General features: G+C 41.2%; 1 long non-coding RNA gene across 1 annotated transcript in view; it reads right to left on the minus strand.

The window, feature by feature from the left end:
• Positions 1–16211: 16211 nt before the first annotated feature.
• Positions 16212–20646, minus strand: part of LOC148149729 (uncharacterized) — a 43978-nt gene continuing 39543 nt past the window's right edge. Inside the window, exon 4 of the long non-coding RNA XR_015757405.1 lies at positions 16212–16363. This is a non-coding gene — a long non-coding RNA (uncharacterized LOC148149729). The remainder of the gene's footprint in view (positions 16364–20646) is intronic.

Genomic DNA, 20646 nt, shown 5'->3' on the forward strand with positions numbered 1-20646 from the left:
AGAAATGTCAAGAATACAGCGTGATTTGGAGATGCCGGTGTTGGACTGGGGTATACAAAGTTAAAAATCACACAACACCAGGAGGCCTGTGACAAGTGGTTTATTTGGAAGCACTAGCTTTCGGAGTGCTGCTCCTATATCAGGTGGTTGTGAAGAATAAGGTTGTAAGACAGAATTTATTGCAAACGTTTACAGTGTAATGTAACTGAAATTAGATATTGAAAAAGATCTGGATTGTTTAAATCTCTCATCTTTTAGGATGACTATGTTGGTTTCAGTTCTTTCATATGCAAAACTTTTTTTATAGCTTACATTCTCAGGTGAACTTTAACAATTGGTGTCATGTCGACCAACTTAATGTATTGAAGGTGTTAGCTCCTTGTGTGAGGCTATCTGTGCCACAATGATCAAATTGATTCGAATCTAAAAAACTGATTTACAGATGGATGGATGGATGGATTCATGCAGTTTTTGAGCAAAGTAAAATGTAATTCTGCAAGAACAAATTCAGCCCACAAACTTATATGTGTATATAGCAGTCCTTCAGAATTTAATTGCAGGACCTCATTCATTTTTTTTTGTTTACTCATTTCTGATTTAAAGAGTTGTTGTTGGTTAAAAAGAAAAGCCAGTGGTAGAGGACACCAGCTAGTGACTGCACCTCGTGAAGAATCAGGCTGTAGTGGATGCAGATTGAGGTGGGGTTGGGGGAGAGATTTTGGAGACAGCAAATTTGCAGAGATCAGCAAGTCTCATTTGAGGAGAGAAGGATGTCAGCCGATCTCATGAAAATATGACATCACAGCTGGTTCGCTTGAGGGGCTCTAGTATTTGAGTATTTTGAAACGTGACAGATGCTAAGTGAAGCGTGTTTGGGAGGAATAGATTGCTTTGAACATATGGCTCCTAAACATCTCCACCAGTGGTGTTTTCCTAATCTCATAACTGGGTCTGTTCTAGAATAATGGACGGTGATTGGTTGCTATCATTACTTAACAACTCCGTTGTCATTGTACGATGGGATAAGGTGAACTGGATGGACCCGGTATTTTATTGTGTGTTATTGTTTCTGACCCTCCTCTCTGTTTTGTAGAAATTATCTATATTGTTTCAAAATAGTTTCATAAATATCATATTAATTTAATTATGTATAATTTTACAAAATAGAATTGCAGCAAATAGCATAAAGTAGCTCACGCATTTTGAATTGAATGAGCTCTGTAATACAGTCGGTGTTTGTCCTGCTTGATGTTAAAATGAACTCTCGATTCTTTTATGGAAAATCTTTACAGACAGGTTAGTAAAATAAATATAAAATAACACAGCTCAGGTAAACTTCAAGTTAATGATATTAGATATGAGATTAAGAGAAGAAATTAATTTAGTGGTCTGTTAATCAGTAAGGTATATATTAATGAATAAAACAAACATTTAATTTATGAAATTAATCTTTAACAGTGATAGGAAAATAAGGTTATGGAAATGTCTTTGACGCTTTTTCAAAGTTGCGGGAGCTAATGCTTTTAGATGGAAAAGATTGTGCTGTAAATTAAGGAAATATACTGGAAGCACAGAAGTAACATTTTAACATAAAAAAAGCTTGCACCTTGGCAAACCAACATTGTACCAATTTATATTCTCCACATTTCAAGAGTGACACAATCAAATACATGACGCCACATCTGCCTTTGCGGATTTACCACTGTTTGGAAAATGAAAGTTTAATTGTTGTTTTTTGGGGAAATGAAGAAATAATATACAAAGGCAACAAAAAAACCCAAACAAAATGCTCACTGAGTGCTGAAGTAGAAGTTAAAACACATATGACCTCAAAGTAGCAATAATGTTCTCACCATTAACCACACATGGCCTGAAACGGCTCATGGTTTTCAAGAGAAAAGAAACAATTGTATCTAATTAAAAGATCCATTCTAGGTAAGGCAGCAGGCTGAAGTATGGAAGGTGCTTGCCATTGATGGTATTTTGTTCATCTCAAATTAAATGCTTGTTTTTAATCTGTTAAATTTGTTCCTGTGCACTGGCAGGAATAAGAAATGATTCAGTTTATCATGATTTCACTGTTGACATTGGGAAGTGAACATGGTCGGCGTGGACATGGTGGGCTGAAGGGCCTGTTCTGTGCTGTATTGTTCTGTGTGGGAAATAGTCCCCAGGCACCAATTGAAGAACATACATTCTCAAATGCATAATTGCAATTCAAAATTTAGAGTCATGTGTTCAGAATTCAGAAAACTAGGCTATTACCTTGGTAATAACAATCAACATTTCTCAGTGCTGCACAGTTGAATGTGCTGAGCAGGATTTAATCTCACACATTACCTACTAACTTACACTGATTTAAAATCAGGCTCGTTGTCTTCAGTTGGCGAGATTCCCATATTACAACAGTGACTACAGTTAACAGTACCTCATTAGCTATAAAATGTTTCGGCACGTCAATGATTGTCAAAGGTACTAGAGAAATGTCTTCCTTTCTTCCCTGACAAGTCCTACGGCTGTAGAAGTAGAAGATAAGGGGAATGGTATTAGATTAGATTACTTACAGTGTGGACACAGGCCCTTCAGCCCAACAAGTCCACACTGACCCGCCGAAGCGCAACCCACCCATACCCCTACACCTAACACTACGGGCAATTTAGCATGGCCAATTCACCTGACCTACACATCTTTAGATAGTGGGAGGAAACCGGAGCACCTGGAGGAAACCCACGCAGACAATGTGCAAACTCCATGAGGCAGGAATTGAACCCGGGTCTCTAGCACTGTGAGGCGGCAGTGCTAACCACTGTGCCACCGTGCTGCCCATCTGATGGTATGATCCAGCCATCAGATGGTGGAACTTGAATTTGTCAATCAAGAATCTGCCAAAATTCCTCAGTAAGCTGAGAAGATAAGTCTTCTCCCACACTAGTAATGAATAATTCCCTCTACATGGTGTTCAAATTGTGAATGATGTGTTATTTTGTGAGAAAATAGTCTGAATATACAAATTCTCAGGTCTATTTGAAGCTATTGCTGAGAAAACTTCTTTTTACAAGAATAGAATAGCCTCAGTGAGTATAGTGGAAAGTTTGTATGTCACAGGTTATAGCGCTAAGTTAGGTACAAAAGTACCTCGGCTGAAATAACTGCACAAAAGCTGGTATCCTGTTACACCCTTTATTTACCTGTGCACAGTACACTGTCTGTGGCCAGCCAGCTCGGAGTCAGTCCCCTGAACTGAGGAGATTCTAATTCTCTTGTTTATACTGGTAAGCCAGGCCTTTCCTGATCCAGGTTAACAACCCCAATCAAGGACCTCATAGTCAACGAGGTCCAACAATTTCCAAATCACCATCTTGACACAACTTGTTTTCTTACAAGATTTGTTATAGTAATAAAATGCTCAGCATTACAGAAAAGAGTTCAGTGCAGCAGACCACACTGGAATTTAGATTCCAGTCCACACTGGGCCCTGGCTCCACACCGCGCTGGCGACACACCATGCTGGGAGGCCACTGTGGGAGGCTGGGAGGTTTCCATGCCATGCCAGGCAGTCGTCGTGCCAATGCTGGGAGACCACTACAGGAGGCCAGGAGGTTGCCACACCATGAGGGGAAGCAGCTATGCCAGGCTGGAATTCATCACTGGAAGCCAGGAACCATCACTTGCAAGTGCCCAGGGATTGTCACTCCTAGCCAGAGGACACTGGAGGCCAGGAGTCAGCGTCAGAGGCCTAGAATCAAAGGGAGAAAAAGAGGAAGGAGAAGAAGAAGAAGAAAAAAAGAGAATGAGGAAAAGAAGAGCGGGTGGAGCGAATGAGCTCTGGCTAGAGCATCCTACTCTGCTTGGTACTCTGCTAGCACCACTCTAATCTAGACTCCCATTCTAACCTGCTGCCAACATTAATAGAGATGTAGTAGTGATCTTATAGATTGTGAAGTGATTAGAACAAGGGCCTGGTGGATTTCCTAGACTAGAAGGCCCTTGATTGGAGTTGTTAACCGGGTAATCAGGGATCTCTGGCTGACAGGTATAAACAGGGGATTCCAGACAGCCTCCTCATTCTAGGGATTGGCTTTGAGTTGGCTGGATCAGTGGTGCTGGAAGAGCACAGCAATTCAGGCAGCATCCGATGAGCAGCAAAATCGACGTTTCGGGCAAAAGCCCTTCATCAGGAATGGTCAGAGTCCATGTACTGTGCACATGTAAATAAAGAGTAACTTGGTGACGGGATAGCGGCCCCTCTGCAGTCATTTCAGATTGGCAACAATTTGTGAATGCCTGATCCTCAGTATTGCTAGAAAAGCTGAGCTTATTTTTCCTTTATTCTTTTGAGGTTTTGAAGTGTGTTGCATGAATGTGACAGAAGAATATTAAACAGGTTTATGCATAAACAGGAAATGCTGGAGTAACTCAGCAGATCTGGCCACATCTGTGGAGACAGAAACAGAGTTAACATTTCAAAGCTGGTATGACTCTTCTACAGACCTGCTGAGTTTCTCCAGCATTGTCTGTGTGATTACTTCAGATTTCCAGCATCAACAGTATTTTGCTTTTATTATATATATTCAGATCATTTATCCTATTAAAATATTAAATGTTCTACAAGTGTTGTTCACCTCCTTTTCTTCATCCAGCTTCTCTCATTTCACTTGGGGTCACCACAACTGTCATCTCCTCTTATCAGTCACCCACTACCTCTTCCAATCACATTATGTTCACATCTATCATTTATGCAGTACTATTACAGCATCATTGTATGTTTAATATTTGATTTTGCACAGTAGCAAAATAATAAGTACCACATACCTGTAACACAATTACATAATTCATTGGGATGTATTCATTAAAGAAAAATTGGCGATCCTGTCAGTCATTACTCACTACTATGCTTCATTTTCGAAGGATTCTGGTTGACTCCCCAGCTTCAGCAAAGATTTTTTTGTCCCCATGCTGTGAAAATTGTCATCAATATTATTGGGTACTTCTACAGAATATATGAGCTGACCACTTCTGAGAGCTTAAAAAAGTAAAAACAGGAACATGGCTAAGGGTTATTGACAAGCGTATTCATGTTCACTTGAAATACCATTTCCGGACAGCTTGAAATTTAGGTGAAGATTATTCTCCTTGAAAAATGGAAGTGTTAAAATAATACCACTTTTATTGTATAGTTTCATAAGCATGTCCTGGAATTGTAGGTATGTGCCTCAGTTGAGGACAAATTCAGTAGAACCCGTGTACCAGTCCATTAAAGAGCACATTTACCTTCTAAAGTGCATGTCATTTTGACTAAATTGCATCTTAGTGTACAATGTTGCAATACAGTATTTACTACTTTCCCGTTAATCACCAACATGTTCCTGCAATTCCAACAACCACAAATATGGACATTGGTTATGATGTAATCTTTTAATTGAATTTGAGAAATCACCTGAGCTGCTCAGTTTTGAACAGCATGTTAAACTTGTAATAAAATAATAAAATGATAAAACAACATTAATTCATTTGTTCCTTCATGTCCATGTTCAGGAGGTCTGTTTTTCCAGGAAACGAGTATAATTACTTCAAAACTTTTTAAAGATATCAGGGCACCTCTTAGATTTTAATTTCCTTCTGAATGTGCTGATTCCCACAAGGATATAATTGCATATTTTCTCACTACCTTCTATAAACTAGTCAAGGGTAGAATTTTACAAATCTCCGCCATAGGTACACAATAGAAGGTGGGGGTTGCTATTGTGAGAGCTTTCTGTTGCAATTTTACATGGGACAGGCAAGACCTTGATAGCCCCACTGCCCTGGCCCCAATCGAAGCCCTTAACAGGCCATTTATCGGTTAAGTAAAGGCCACTTACTGCCCAATGGCGAAAGACGTACAGGAATAGGAGGGAAGTTTGGCAAATCGTCTAGTTCAGGCAAATCGTCTAGTTCAGGGCAATCCCCAACTCAAGGTCTACTCCATTATGGGTCAGAATGGCCTCCTCATCAAGACCCCCAACCTGGTATCCTACTACCACAGGCCTTTTCACTCATCCAAACACATTGACTGGCAGATTACTGAATGGGGCATCCTCACAAATGAGGGGCAGAACTACTACCTCCAGCCAATTCACCTTCTCTGGTGTGTTAAAAGGTGCTGGAACATCAGCAGGGTGCACTTCCTGCCAAAGCTTTAGGTGGTGGGAGGTGTGAGCAAGAAACTGTGACATCTGTAAACTTCTGCCCCAAGTAACCATATCATGGGTACACTTAGAGTCATAAAGTCATTGAGATGTAAACAGCATGGAAACTGACCCTTCGGTCTAACTCGTCCATGCCAACCATTTATCCTGAATTAATAATTTGCCAGCATTTGGCCCCTATATCTCTAAACCCTTCCTATTCATATACACATCCACACATCTTTTAAATGTTGTCATTGTTCTAGCCTCCATCACTTCCTCTGGCAATTCATTTCATACACATACCACCCTCAGTGTGAAAAAGTTGCCTCTTAGATTCCTTTTAATTCCTTCCCCTCTCACCTTAAACCTATGCCCCCTAGTTTTGGACTCTGCTACTCTGGGGAAAAGACCCAACCATGCCTCTCATGATTTTATAACCATCTATAAGGTCACCCCTCAGCCTCCAATGCTCCAGGGAAATTAGCCCCAGCCTATCCAGCCTATCCCTGTAGTTCAATCCCTCCAACCCTGGCAACATCCTTGTAAATCTCTTCAAGTTTAATAAAATCTGTCCTATAGCAAGGAGACCAGAACTGAATGCTGTATTCCAAAAGTGGCCTAACCAAAGTCCTGTACAGCAACAACATAACCTCCCAGCTCCTATACTCAATGCACTGATCAATAAAGGTAAGAGTATCAAATGCCTTTATCACTATCCTGTCTACCTACGACTCCAATTTCAATGAACAATGAATCTTGCACTCCAAGGTCCCTTTGTTCAGTGACACTCCCCAGAACCTTATCATTAACTGTTTAAGTCTTGCCCTGATTTGCCGTTAAGTGTGACTCTAAGTAGTACCTCACACTTGCACCTTCATATAAAAGCTTCAACTTACTGAAATAATGAGGAAATCAGATCCAAACCCGGTATTGTCCTTCACAGCATCTCCAATCGGCCTATATAATTAACGTCAGGTTTTTTTTCACTCCAGTTTTGTCCATGAACATCAATTACATTCCACGACTGCTGAAGATTCAGTGCTAGCCATGACATCTTATAAAACTTAAAATGGTCAGAGAGTGAATGTCAGAAGTCTTCTTTGTGAATCTAAACAGAAAAGCATGATTTGCAAGGAATATCACAAAGAAATCCAATTTCTGTTAACTGCAGGTAACATTATACGCATATATATCATAGCATGTGCATAGCATATTAGATGACGTATTGTGTATTTTCCAAATAGTCACGTGTCGAGAAATTAGGAAAGATGTTGTAAAACTCAAAAGGGTTCAGAAAAGATTTACAAGGATGTTACCATGGTTGGAGGGTTTCAGAGCTGAAAATGTGTTGCTGGAAAAGCGCAGCAGGTCAGGCAGCATCCACGGAACAGGAGAATCGACGTTTCTGGCATAAGCCCTTCCAGCAACACATTTTCAGCTCTGATCTCCAGAATCTGCAGACCTCACTTTCTCCTGGAGGGTTTCAGGCAAAGGGAGAGGCTGATTAGACTGGAACTGTTTGCTGTAGAATGTTGGAGGCTGAGGGGTGACCTTACAGAGGTTTATAAAATCATGAGGGGCATGGATAGAGTAAACAGACAAGGTTTTTTCCCTGAGGTGGGGGAGTCCAGAAGGAGAGGGCATAGGTTTAGGATGAGAGAGGAAAGATATAAAAGGGACCTAAGGGGCAACTTTTTCTTGAAGAGGGTGGTGTGTATATGGAACAAGCTATCAGAGGAAGTGGTGGAGTCTGGTACAATTGTGACTTTAAAAGGCATCTGGATGGTATATGAACAGGAAGTGTTTGGAGGGATATGGGCCAAGTGCTGGCAAATGGAACATGATTGATTTGGGATATCTGGTCGGCATGAACCAGCTGGACTAAAGGGTCTGTTTCTGTGCTGTATGTCTCTATGACTCCATGACTCTAAGCAATGCTGTTACAATCCCCACAGAGACAATAGCATGAAAATCAAGATACCTTCAAACAATTCAGATGAAAGGAATCAATGGATAAAATGTTGATTTTTAACACCTTTATTGTAACAATTAAAGCCACAAGCAATGTAAAATTAAGAATGCAGCAACAGACAAATAACATTACTCCTCATAGAATTACAAGCACATGTATCAGTCTGTACATAAATGTGACAGCACATAAGGAGCTCTCATTAAAGGCAAGACAATGGCATAGTGGTATAGACACTGGACTAGTAATTCAGAGATATAGGTATTGCTCTGAATTTCACCAGGTATAGTGAAATTTGAATTCAGATAAAATAGGCAACTAAAAGTGAAGATAAAACCATTGCCAATTATTGAGATTTTGGAGGAGATTTGTTGCTCAGGTTGTGGATCAAGTTGTAAGTTTGCTTGCTGAGCCGATGGATTTATTCTCAGATATTTTGTCACCATGCTAGGTAACATCATCAGTGAGCCTCCGGTGAAGCAATGGGGTTCTGTCCCGTTTGCTATTTATGTGTCTGGGTCTGTTGTGTTAGGTGATAACACTTCCGGTTCTGTTTCTGAGAAGTTGGTAAATGGAGTCCAAATCTGTACATTTGTTAATGGAGTTCTGATTTGAATGCCAGGCCTCTAAGAATTCCTGTGTGTGCCTTTGTTTAGTTTGTCCTAGGATGGACGCATAGTCCCAGTTGAACCAGTGTCCTTCTTCATCTGTGTGTATGGATACCAGTGATATTTGGTCATGTCTTTTGGTGGCTAGTTGGTGTTCGTGTATCCCGGTGGCTAACCTCCTGCCCGTTAGACCAATGTAATGTTTTTTGCAGTCCTTGAAGGGTATTTTGTATATGATGCTCGTTCTGCTGGTTTTTGGTACAGGGTCCTTTAAATTCATCAGGTACTGTTTCAGTGTAGTGGTAGGTTTGTGAGCTAACATGATGCTTACGGACTGGAGTAGTCTGGCCGTCATCTTTTCTTTATTCATTCACGGGATGAGGGCATCACTGGCAAGGCAGCATTTATTGCCCGTCCCTAATTGCCCAGAGGGCAGTTAAGAGTCAACCACATTGTTGTGGGTCTGGAGTCACATGTAGACCAAACCAGGTGAGGATGAAGTTTCCATCCTTAAAGGGCATTAGTGAACCAGAAGGCTTTTTCCGACAATTGACAGTGGATTCATGGTAATCATTAGATTCTTAATTCCAGGTGTTCTTTTTTTTATTGAATTTGAATTCCACCATCTGCTGTGGTGGGATTAGAACCTGGATCCCAGATCATTATCTGGATCTCTGGATTAACAGTCCAATGATAATACCATTAGGTTACTGCACCCCCACCCCATCTCTGAGATGCCTTTGATGTACGGTAGGGTGGCTAGAGTTTCTAGGCATGTTGTGCCTTCTTGTTTAGGTCTGTTATGCAGGAATCTGCACTTATTGGGTATCTTTTGTCCCTGAATTCATTGTATAAGTGGTTTTCCTCAGCTTCTCATAGTTCCTGGGTGCTGCAGTGTGTTGTGGCTCATTTAAATAATGTCCTGATTCAGCTCCGTTTCTGGGTGTTGGGATGGTTATTCCTGTAGTTGAATATCTCGTCAGTGTGTGTGGCTTTCTTGTAAACACTGGTCTGCAGCTCTCCATTGGCTTTTCGTTCTATTGTGGTGTCTAGGAAGGAGAGTTGGTTATTGTTTTCTTCCTCTTTGGTGAATTTATACTGGTAAGGATATTGTTTACATGTTTGTGTGTTCCTTTTAATATGTTATTGTTGATTATCTTAAAAACCCAAGTGCTTCACTAATCTGGTACCTGTAAGGAAGGAAAACTGTTGGACTTATCTGGTTAGTCGACATGGGACTCCAGACATCCCCCCCACCCCCCCCCCCCCCCCCACCCCCAAGTTATCTCTTAACTGCCCTCTGAAATGGCTGAGCAAGTTACTCTGTCTCAGAAAATGAACACAATCAGATGGAGCACCTGCCACAAAACCCAGGCACTGGTAATGACAATGGCAAACACAGCCTTGTTCACCCTGAAAACTCCTCTTTCCTAACATTTGAGGGCTTGTGCCAAAATTTGGAGTGCTGCCTCACAGACTAGTTGAGCAACAGCCTTACATCATCACACTCATGGAATTATACATCACACACAATGACACAGATACTGCCATCGCTGTCCCTTGGTAAGTCCAGTCCATTAAGGAGGACAGACTAGGCAGAGGTGGTGGGTCAGTAGTATACACTTGGGATGGTTGCCATGGCAGTCCTCAGTATTGAATCCAATGCCATGAAGTCTTATGGACAAGGAAACCTCCTGCTTCTTACCATGTAGAGCCCTTTCTCAGTTGATGAATCAGTACTCTTCCATGTTAAACAGCACTTGGAGGAAGCACTGAGTGTGGCAAGGGTGTAGAATATTCTCTGGCCTAGCCAACGACAATTATACTCCGTGAATAAATAAAAAAGAAAATTGAAGAAGAAAGAAAGTTCTTGACCTAGTCATTCTGAGGGCATGAAGAATTAATTGAGGCCTGATACTTTCTCGCTTTGTCATGCCAAACTCATGCCCTATAACACCTCTTCTATTTCTGGAAGCCCTCAATAGTTAATCAGGTACTGTAACCATTAGGCTATCATAGTGTCTATTTCCTCCTTTCCAGGAGGGAACTACTTTGCTTCTGCCCATTAATTTTCTAACTTGGTTAAATTTAGAAACTCAATGTATTTTTTGATGTATATTTGATATTAGTTCTTTTTGCTGTCTGGCAAAATGTGTTGGAATGCCAAAAGTGTGGGTTCAGTTTTCACACTGGCTGAGGTTACCACGAAGGGCTCTCCTTCTCAACCTTTCCCCTTGCCTGAAGTGTGGTGACCCTCAGGTTAAACCACCACCAATCGTCTCTGTCTAATGAGAAAGCAACCCTATGATCTGATAAAACTATTGCAACTTTATCTTATCTAGCTATTGTGCCCATTAAATTTGAATTCCTTGGTTAGTGATTAATAATAGGAGACAAGTTTTCTAAAAGTTTGAGCTTTCTTTCTCTCCTACCATTTTGCCACATCTTTAATTTCTTGAATTTCAAAGCAAGATGCAGCTTGATAGACAAGTGGCCACCATTCTGAGCAATTGGTGGCAGGTTCCTACCAGTCATTAAGGTAAATGCCACCACATTTCAAAGATGTCTTCAGAGTGTCTTTGAAGTGATTTACCTTCATGAGAATGTTGACCATTTGTGAGTCAAGCACACAGGACCTGTTGGCAACATTACCAGTCAGTTGGACAAACTCCAGTCATTCAAACTTGACTGTACAGGGGTTTTGCATAAATGCTTGTGGAGCTGGCTACAAAATGGACACAAGTGTTTGTTTGATGGTCCTCACATTGGCTCTGGAGAACACAGTGGAGGTGCAGTTGATGGAATTTCTCCAGCATTGTTGTGTGTTGCTGATGCGTAGACCATTGGTGATGACAACTGCTATATACACTAGGACTTTTGTTGATTTGCATAAGGCGGCAAAATCTATCACAATAGACTTGACCTAAAAGTATCAGAGAATATAGCACCTGTTTCAACACTTCTTATCAGAAAAAATTCTGACCGACTACAACAGCATAGTGGAAGCATTTCTGCTCGACATGTCAGATGACTCTGTCTTTGGTTTGTCTGGTTTTCTCTTTGTGCTGAGGATTAGGCACGATGACAAGATTTAAAATGAAACTGCCACTCTCTGATTGATCAATTCATTGTACATGTCCTGGCAATTGCAAAATGAATTTTACCCACGGGTTCAGAAATGAAATAGACACACAAGGAAGTGTATTGAAGAGTCACTTTTCAGTATCCGAATCCTTCTCTACAAATAATGCTTTTGTCCATTCATCCAAGACGGAAATAACTAGTTAGTCCAGAAATAAAATGAGAGTTTTACCATTTCAAAACCTAAAGTTAGGTTATTTATCAAAAAGTATCAATTATGTGGTGTCACATTGAAATCAAGCTAATTTAAGAATCTGCACCTTGTTAGCTGATTTTGGCAACATTCCAAAATAAAATTGATCTGATAAGGATTCAAAACACTGCAGATTCAGATTTCAAACTTACTTCTTTAATTTCACATTGGTGTTGCATTTCAGTCTCAACAGTAGGAAGAAAATGAGACACGGGACTTTAAGAGATTTGTCCTGGGACAACCTGAAACTGGAAACTGAAAATAAATCACGTGGGACAAAGTAAGAGTTGAAGAAGAATGGAGAGTGAATCACAAAGAACACCCAATGGTAAAAACTTTGAGTGCACTTGAGAAAGAAATGAAACAAAAAGCCACATGAAGACCAATATATTCCCAATCTGATGTCTGATATAACATTCCCATTACTACTATCATCACTTCTGGAGTTAGAACTTATGTAAATTCAAGAGCAATATCTGGATAAAATGTTATGCTCTTCTTAATATGTAAGATGTTTAAAAAAAATGCTGAATCTTACTCTTTTTTGGCTAAGTCCAAATTGTGTCCAGATATTTGGAGAGATTTTCACTGAGAGACCCTGTGAGATTTCTCATCCTATTTTACTAATCTTGTGTCTTAATTACCTACCATGCTACTGTGGCAGCACTCCAATTCCACCCCACCTTACCATGTGCTGTTTCTGGAACACCTCACCTCTTGGTGAATGTACAGCAAAACTCCGTAATCCCTTGGACTTGTGTCATCTTTAAAGGCCCATTGAGTACTGGGCACGTGCTCATCCTAGGTAAGAAATGATCCTGTGATGTTGGCATTCAGAGACTTCAACCAAATACACAGGAACAGCAGCAATAACAGGCAGGTATGTGGAATGTAATGGCCCTCATTGCCCAGAAGTTGCATCAATGCATTTTTACACTATCCAGATGCACTTTATGGCCACAGATGTTGCTCCATGGATGGTCTGCGCTGACATCCCACTGCACCATCTGCAAGCAGTGAACAATGCGCACACATTGCATTGGGTCTCAGTCAACTTTTGTCCCTCCTTGTTCCACATCTCTAACATTTGGCTCCCTCTGTGTGCAAAGTTTAAGCTGGCAGAGAAATGTTTGGCAGTGTGCCAGAAAGGTGCAACACACAGAGAAGGTCAATGCTTAGGATGACCAGGGAACAGATAGCCTACTTGCCAGTGTGCTGCACATTTCATGGCCTGTGACTAATATTCTTTCCTTTTAAAAGTCCAATGATAGGGATATGCAGCGCTCCCATCCATCATAGTTCAAGTCACTTATTCCACCCCTTCTACATGTCGTTATAGAGATTCTCTGATGAAAGTGAGCACGCTCTATTATCAGTGCCTTCCAGTGTCAGCTTGAAACCCCAAACATCCACATTGCCTTTTTATTAGGCCATCCTGTAAATCCCACAGGCTTCACACTTGCCCGATTCCCCACCCACCACCTTGACATGAGCCAACACTTGCATTCTTTTCCAACCCATCCCTGGTAAATAAGGTGACCACAAAAAAAATCCAAAGTGTTGGACAAACTCAGCAGGTCAGGCAGCAACTGTAAAGAGAGAAAGAAGAGTTAATGCTTCGGGTCCAGGGACCCTTCATGTTCTAACAAAGTAGTTGAAGTCCTGGGATAGTCGTTAAAGGTTAACAGATCATAGATACCATTGACCGTGGATGAGAGGTGAATTATTGGTGCCATATGGATGTCATCAGAGTAAGCAGTGTGCTGAATCTGTCAGGTACCTTGTTTGGTTTCCTTGTTGAGTTTTCAAGATACCTAGTTGATGAATTTGCTGGAAGGGGAGGCTGAACATTAATGAGATGAGTTGAGGCATTAAGACATTGAACAAACATTAATTCTCATTAATTGGCATCTTGCCCGGCCTAGTAAGAATCTCATCCCATTGCTTGTGAAAGGCATAAAAGGTGGAGTGAGTTCATCTTGATGTTGAGATTAGCCTGGCCAGACCTCCTGTCTCATTGTGCCCCACATCTCTCCACAATCAAATCACTCACATCACTGTTAGACTGTGCCCATGGCGTCTCGTGAAAATACATATACATGTTCACTTCTTCACATCATACACATACCAAAGTAAGTAAACATTGTGATCACAGAACTGTTTGCTGGGAAGTAGCATTATACACTGGTCAACTTTATTCAATTCCAGCTCAGCGCTGTCCAACCTGCCAATCTCCCTTCCCACCTATCCGCTCCACCCTCCTCTCTGACTTATCACCTCCATCCCCACCCCCATTCACCTATTCTACTCTTTGCTACTTTCTCCCTAGCTCCACCCATCAATTTATCTCTCCACCTTGGAGGCTTCCTGCCTCTATTCCTGATGAAGGGCTTTTGCCCGAAACGTCGATTTTCCTGATCCTCAGATGCTGCCTGACCTGCTGTGCTTTTCCAGCACCACTCTGATCTGAACTCTGGTTCCCAGCATCTGCACTCCTCACTTTTGCCTTTATTCAATCCGCACTTCTTACTGAACCTGGTTTAAAACTACGTGATCTTGTGATAAACAGTAAATGGAGCATGAGATATTGACCCTTCGCTATGTCACAATGTTGGTCTTTTTACAAAGTAACTATGCCCTTGAGTTTTTTTTTCCTGAGAGGGGGTAATTGGCCAGGCACAAATAGGCTGGGCTTGAAAGGTTTATTAGAGGCCTATTTGTTTACCCCTAACAGACGATACCTCCGACCTAAGTCTTCCATGTCTTAAAATAAAACCATACAATCAAAGGAGAATGGCCAGCTGTGTAGATAGCCTTTGTTAAGATTAGAGTTTTTGATTCAGTTGAGCAGCAGGGTACATGAAGAAAGGCTGCTTATACGCTCCCTCCTTCTAACTTTGTAACCTGCAAGCTTTTTGTGTCATTTTTACTCTTTGTGCTAAGGGGTCTGTTTATGGGGATTATTGCAAGTATTTTCAGAACAGCATCATTAAGTTGGGATAGTCTATCGAGTTGGATAGGATAAGTTATCTGGTAATCTATTTTCTGTTCTTTGTGTTTCATTCCATAATTTTGTAAATAAATTCTGATTGTTTAAAACTTGGCAGTCGGATCAGCTAATTCACTCAGCGAATAGCCACTATACATTTACCTTAAACAAATAGCAACTTCATGGTCTGGACTACCTGCTTAAAAATGTTTTAAGGGGTTGGGTCTGGTTCATAACAGCTAGGATGTTAGGAAATTGATACATGAGTACACTTCAACCACTTTGACATTCAACTTAATATCATTAGTATACAACTTTTATTGTTTTATATAAAACACACTGCCCTTGCCCTCACCCAATATAGAAACAGTGTAACATTTTCAATTACCTTTGTATTACATAGTGCTTTTTCTTTTAGCTTAACAGGGTCTTTCTTTGAAGGGGCAGAATTTGCTGCATAGACAGAAACAGCAGAATCGAATCCAAAAGGATATGGGATGTTACACAAAATGAAATGGGTCCTGATGGCTGAGAAGGTATTAAAGGTTGTAAGGTTACTTCTCTTCTGGTATGGAGCTTATTTCACATGCATTTTCACTGTAATTGTGTTCAATTTTATCATTGCTGATAATTGGCTTTTTTTTTCTCCAGTCTTCACATGGCAGGAAACATAATCTCACCTGCTCAACATTTTTGTGGTTTAAACTATAATCTTATAGTACCATGGTACATCTGATTAGATCTGTTAAAAGTCTGAGCAGTAAAGGAACATTCAAACTTATGCAACCAGGCTTATTAATTGAAACCCTTAAATTCTGGTAACGTTTTGACAATTCTGTGCCATTTTCACTGGGCAGAATCTTACAGAGGCCTGAGCAATATGGGCTATGGGAGGAATATAACAGAATCATTTGAGAAGGCCAATGAGACTTATATTGAAGTTGGGTTCAACTTGCTGCATCTTTTAACTAAGTTCCAAGAATCTTGCTAGGCAGCACTCAGTTGCCTATTAAGGGGTATTACAGTTTGTTAGTAACCTTATTAACCTCAGACCCAACCTCATTAATATACAGCTTCCTATCCTACCAAGCAATTAGAGGCCAGGAATGTTTGACTAGGAAGTCAGAATGGGTACCTGGTAACTTCAGCTCACCACTAGCTGTGAGGAGCCTCCATATTGGTCACCACATAACCTCATCTCAGGGCATGATGCATGCACATTAGCCACATTCGCCCCTTGTCCGTGGACATTTGCATCCAATAGTTGCCAATCTCTGAGGATACTGATGTGACCTATTAGGATAAAGATAAACATTCCATTATTCGTTTGGACTATTTTTTTCTCCTCATACACTAGGTTTTACTGATTTCTGTACATGATCCTACATCCCCAAACAACCCCTGAGTGTTGGATCTTCTGCCATGCAGGAAATATTCTGATTTATTGTCTTCAGGTCGAAAGAAGGTACCCCAATCTTCCCCATATTGAACACCATCTGCCTTTTAGATTTTAGATTAGAATATACACATACGTTTGTGAAGTGAATTTGTACTTGCAGAGTTACATTGTACTTTGCTCAAAAACGGCATCAATTAAGATTCTGTTAACTCACTATTTAGATTAGAATCAGTCTAAACATTATGGCACAGACAGGGAACACAAGGGGCTAACACCTTCAACATATTATCTGGCTAACACCAATTGTTACAGTTAACCTGAGAATGTAACTTTTAAGAAATGTTTTTGTGATTTACACATGAAAGAAGTGAAACTATCATGGTCATTCTAACAGATGAAAAACTCAACAAACGATCCAGATATTTTTCAATGTATAATTTCAGTTACATCACACTGTAAACTTTTGCTATAAATTCTGTGTCTTACAATTGTGTCCTCCACAACCAGCTGATGAAGGAGCAGTGCTCTGAAAGCTAGTATGCTTCCAATTAAACCTGTTGGACTATAACCTGGTGTTGTGTGATATTTAACTTTGTACACCTCAATCCAACACTGGCATCTCCAAATCATGACCATCTGCCTTAGTTTTATCAGTCTGGCTATCTTCCTTTCTAATTTTGTATTCTTACCCAAAAATGCTTTACCTCTTAACAAGTTTCTTGCTCCATCCACTCCATAAATTCCCATGTGAAAATCTAAGTCCTCAACATAAATCTGGGGAGGTAGGGATTAGAGTGGTGCTGGAAAAGCACAGCAGATCAGGCAGCATCTGAGGAGCAGGAAAATTGATGTTTCGGGCAGAAGCCCTTCATCAGGAATGAGGTAGGGAGCCTCCGGGTAGAGAGATAAATGGGAGGGGAGTAGTGCTGGGGAAAAGGTAGCTAAGAGTACAATAGGTGGATGGGGGTCGGGATGAAGGTGATAGGTTGGAGAGGAGGGTGGAGAGGATAGGTGGTAAGGAAGATTGGCAGATAGGACAGGTCATGAGGATGGTGCTGTGCTGGCAGGTTGAAACCGGGGTAAGGTGGAGGGATGGGAAATGAGGAAACTGGTGAAGTCCACATTGATGCCCTGGGGTTGAAGTGTTCCGAGATGGAAGATGAGGCTTTCTTCCTCCAGGCGTCGAGTGGTGAGGGAGTGGCGGTGGAGGTGGCCCAGGACCTGGCCTCGGCAGAGTGGGAGGAGGAGTTGAAATGTTGGGCCACGGGGCGGTGGGGTTGATTGGTGCGGGTGTCCCAGAGATGTTCCTTAACGTGCTCTGCAAGGAAACGTCCAGTCTCCCCAATGTAGAGGAAGCAGCACCGGGAGCAATGGATACAATAAATGACAGTGGTGGATGTGCAGGTGAAACTGATGGATGTGGAAGGCTCCTCTGGGCCTTGGATGGAGGTGACGGGGGAGGTGTGGATGCAGGTTTTGCAATTCCTGCAGTGGCAGGGGAAGGTATGTTGTTGGGGGGCGTGTGGACCTGACCAGGTAGTCATGGAGGGAACGGTTTTTGCAGAAAGAGGATAGGGGTGGGGAGGGAAATATACCCGTGGTGGTGGGTCCATTTGTAGGTGGCAGGAAGGTCGGCGGATGATGCGGTTTATGTGGAGGTTGGTAGGGTGGAAGGTGAGGACCAGGGGGGTCTGTCCTTGTTTTGGTTGGAGGGGTGCGGTTGAACACCACAGACCCACCACATATCCTGCCAATCTGGAAGTGAATGCTTTTGTCTCTAGCTGCCCCACAAATGAACCAGTACAGATGGGTTGACATCTCAAACATGTAGCTGCAGATTGGCATCCAATCAAAACATAAAGTTCTGTGTTAATGTGAAAGCAACAAAGATATGAAAACCTATACTGGTTAAAAAGCGTTGTTTGGGTGACAATGTGCATTAGCTTGCTCAGGAGGGGTGCTTTCTTTAATTAAAAAGAAGTGCTGGATAGGGTAAACATCCCACCATGCGCAGGAATTACAAATTCTCATTCTAATGACTTTCCTAATTAGCTTCTAATTGCCAGTTGATTAGAGTGTCTGATAGCAATTAAAATTCTAATGTTACTAAAGCTTGAAGTAGATATTTGAGCAAAACATGATTTCAACGGTAGAAATCTGAACCAAAGATATAGTAGATGATAAAGGGTCGTGTAGTGCATGGGGAATGTTCTTACCTTTGGACCAGAGATCTGGGTTCAAGTCACAACTACTCCAGAGGTCAGTCATAGCACATCTGACCAAGTTTGTTATAATATCTATTATTTGGGTTTATCCGAAGTTTGTATCTGTCCCTGTTGCTTTTCATCCCTCTTCCTCACCGACCCTGATGGTTTTGCTAAGTGACCACACACACCAACATTATATAGACATTGATGTCGTCCTGCTTTCCAACCTCAGAAAATAACTTCAGTTGTAAAATAAGCCATGCAGCGTTGAGTGTCCCTGACCTCTGGAAATACAAAACACAACTGAAGAGGAAGGCAAGTTTCTCCATATAATTAATTCGTGCTAGATGCTACATTTTATTTTCTTTCTGGATTTACCTTCCTTAAATTGCCTTCTATATTTCTTAAGTTTACTCCTCAGACTCCCTTCACAATTGAATGGCTAACATTTCTCCAATCTTTCTTTCTTTCTTATTGGATGGTTTGACATTAGGGATTATCCCTTTGCTTTTAGGGTCTTTGGAAATATAATAAATTATAAACTTAGGTCTAAATAACTCAGAACTCCTGTGGGATGGAGTCTCCTATGCAGTTCAGAGATCAGTCTCAGTAGCATGCTGATCGGGGTAATGCTCAGTCCTGGACATAAACATTGTACCAAAAGCCAGGTGAGATAATAAGTGAGGAGGTGTCTTGTATACCAAACGCGTGACAACCAATTCTCAAAAGTTCAATTCATGCTAACTGACCTGATAAATATGATGGCATTGTGATCTGCCAGCCTTTATGATTTTCTGACAAGAAATATCAATATGTGTGAAAATATATATTTTTGAATAAAAGTGCTTTTTGGTATACAGTGTAGTCTGCAATATAGAAAGGTGAATAATAGAACTATGTTTGTTCTCCTTTGAGTATTAGTACCTATGCATACTCATTAAGCTGGATGGTCAGTTAAGAGGAAGGGGAATGAATGAAAGTAGGCACTAAACTGAATAACGATTAAGGGACCATGGAGATGGGTAGATGGTTGGAGGAATTATGGGTTATGGCGGATGGATAGATTGTTGGAGGAATGTTTTATATACCACCCCCTTTTGAATAAAGCCCATGCTGGATGTTAGGTGAGTTGGCTGAAGAGAGGACAAGGGTGTTTTTTAGGAAGTATGAACTAACACTGAGTTGGCATAAGAACTACATACGGCCATTGGGGTCATATGGAGTTTTATGGGACATGACAGATGGTTATACTGCATTGGGTGGCACAGAGGATATGAGATAATATGGAGCATTGGTACAAGCCATAGTTTGGATAGCAAATGGAGACTGAACGATGAAAGCAAGCATTTTCTGTTTTAATCATTATTTTTAAACTTTGAGCAATAATAGTGCTGTTGGGCAGGCTTTCCTTGGGAAGCAGGGCAGTGTCTTAGGCTCTTCCTTGGTTAGCTGGCCCAACTCCTATTGAATTCTGAAGCTCTGACCAAAAATTGGAAGTATGGAAGGCCATTTATAAAGGGAAAGTTCACAGATCGAAGATTTCTTCTGCTTCTATGTACCAACCTAGTTAAAAAAATCAGTATCACTCTGTTTCCAATACATTCTGTCATGGTTCAAAGTTTGTGCGAAGATTTGTAGCTTGGGTGCTCGTTGTTGTGGTTCTGTTCGCCGAGCTGGAAGTTTTTGTTGCAAACGTTTCGTCCCCTGGCTAGGCGACATCATCAATGCTTGGGAGCCTCTTGCAAAGCGCTTCTTTGATGTTTCCTCCGGTGTTTATAGTGGTCTGTCCCTGCCGCTTCCGGTTGTCAGTTTCAGCTGTCCGCTGTAGTGGTTAGTATATTGGGTCCAGGTCGATGTGTTTGTTGATGGAGTTTGTGGATGAATGCCATGCCTCTAGGAATTCCCTGGCTGTTCTCTGTCTGGCTTGCCCTATGATAGTAGTGTTGTCCCAGTCGAATTCATGTTGCTTG

This window comes from Chiloscyllium plagiosum, unplaced genomic scaffold (assembly GCF_037043375.1).
Source record: "Chiloscyllium plagiosum isolate Xiang-an unplaced genomic scaffold, Cpla_swu_hap1 HiC_scaffold_6, whole genome shotgun sequence".
Taxonomy (NCBI): Eukaryota; Metazoa; Chordata; class Chondrichthyes; order Orectolobiformes; family Hemiscylliidae; genus Chiloscyllium; species Chiloscyllium plagiosum.